Below are 2488 nucleotides of genomic sequence, written 5' to 3' on the forward strand. Positions count from 1 at the left end.
TTTGGTGCGTTCACTTATTGGTACTGAAAAATTTAGAGATTCCTCTTAGATTTTGAGTTTGAGTAATGTTGATTTTTGGAACCTGTTATTTTGCTTATTTTGGATTTGTTTGACTCTTTTGGTAATGTTTAGACTTTAATCAGCTCAGTTTTCTAGTGACAGCCAGTATAGTATAGTACAATAATAATAATAATAGTAATACATTTTATTTATACAAGGCGCCTTTCAGAGAACTCAAGGACACCGAATAAACAATAAATAAATAAAAATACACATTATAAACAATTTAAAACATCAGAAAAACAGAAACAGAAGATATAAAATTAAAACCAAACAAAGCCACTGTAATCATAAAGTAAAAGCCATTTTAAACAGATGCATTTTAAGTTTACATTTAAAGGTTGAAAATGATTTGATATTTCTGAGCTCAGTAGGCAGTGAGTTCCAGAGCTTGGCAACAGAACGGCTGAACACTCAGATGGATGGAGGAAGAGAATCTAAGGTTACGGGACGGAATGGCAACATGAAGAAGGTCAGACAGATATGGAGGAGCGAGGTTATGAATGGCCTTAAATGTTAATAGCAGAATTTTTAAATCAATTCAAAACTTGAATGAAGCTGCTGCAAGACCGGAGTGATATGGTGAATAGATGAGGTTCGAGTAATGATGCGAGCTGCAGAATAGTATAGTATAGTATAGTGTAGTATAGTGTACTGTAGTGTAGCGTAGTAGAGTAGATAGATAGATAGATAGATAGATAGATAGATAGATAGATAGATAGATAGATAGATATGAAAGGCATTATATAACAGATAGATAGATAGATAGATAGATAGATAGATAGATAGATAGATAGATAGATAGATAGATAGATATGAAAGGCACTATATAACAGATAGATAGATAGATAGATAGATAGATAGATAGATAGATAGATAGATAGATAGATAGATAGATAGATGAAAGACACTATATAACAGATAGATAGATAGATAGATGATAGATAGATAGATAGATAGATAGATAGATAGATAGATAGATAGATAGATAGATAGATAGATATTATTTTTTACAGAAGCTCATTAGAGAAGTACGGAGCTTCATTAAAATGATTGGCTACGGCTCTCTTCTAAATAAACTTCAGACTTGATTGAAAGGGTGTAAGAATATAGTGACCTATCACGCAGTACTGTGTAGTGTGGAGCCGAGTGCTCTAGTGCAGTACAGTATATTATAGTGTATTGTAGAGTAGAGAAGAGTAGAACAGAGTATTACTGCTCGGCTGCTATGGATTGTGGTCCAGTTTCCTGATCATTTATATAATCGTGTCTTTTTTGACCTATTTTTTTTTTTTTACTAAGGGTTCTCCCTCGAATCTTTCATGAGGAAGCCGGGTATGCTAACTGAGTCATTACTCCTCAGGGGAAATAAACTGTAGTGGTAAAATATACCATGATGTACTGTATGTGTGGGAGTTAAAGTAAATTTGAAAAGTGAATTCAAGCCCTCTTTTTTGGCCAAACGGATCTGACCTGCAGGCCGTATTCTCTGTAGCACCAGAATATAGCAGAGTGGCGTGTAGCAGGTATTTTATTTCTACAGATGTTTGTGATGCTCCACCTGTTGGAATGACAGAGACGAAGGAACTCGACATAGAGTACAGTGTAGTGTAGTGTTGTGCTTTATGCTATTCCCAACATACTCATCATATTCTTTTTACTCGTAGGTGGGTTTCTGTAAGATTAGCAAAGCCTGTGTGCAAAAGCAGCAGAGGCAGCCAAGCTGCACAATCAATATTCAGAAGGAGGAGTCGATGGGTCCAGAAGTACATCCTGTAATGTGTCCAGCAAGCTGAGGACTTTGGTTCAAAATATTCCATTAGATTAGAGATCACTCGGGCCCCCTAATGTAATTACAGCGCCGACTGAAGTGTGTATCTCTGGCTTCTCTCTGCTCGTCTGGGGCGCCGTACATTCCAGGCACGACCCTCATTATCATGAGTATGCACGTCTGACTAAGACCCAAGTGACTTGGATTCCGCCTTGAGATCCCGCTCTTGGTTCTTTTTTTCTGTTATAAGGCCGACTTGTCTGTTTAGACGTCGCTCTCCTCCGTGTATCTGAGCCAAAGCTAATAGAGGAACTCCCTGGCGGGGCTCATTCACTCTCCGCTGTGACGAGAGAACTCCCCTCGGCTTTGTGCGATTCTACTTGCAGGCTCCAACAGAGCTATGGAACAAGTTTCCTGCCATCTGATTATTTTTGAAGTGAGGGCAAAAAACGATGGATGTTAGAAAAAATTCTCTGACATAATAACAAGTGGTTGGTTACCCTCCACCTAACACACAGTGCAGAGGAAAATTTATTGTCGTAAAACGAGTTAGTATTTTAGACACAAAAGGAGCGGGGAACCGGTCCAGCCGTGCATGAACGAGGAAGTGGCGCCCCCTAGAGGGCGGGTTATCTGGTGTCATGTGACCGTCAACTG

The sequence above is a fragment of the Polypterus senegalus genome, chromosome 10 (genome assembly GCF_016835505.1).
Source record: "Polypterus senegalus isolate Bchr_013 chromosome 10, ASM1683550v1, whole genome shotgun sequence".
In the NCBI taxonomy this organism is placed as follows: domain Eukaryota; kingdom Metazoa; phylum Chordata; class Cladistia; order Polypteriformes; family Polypteridae; genus Polypterus; species Polypterus senegalus.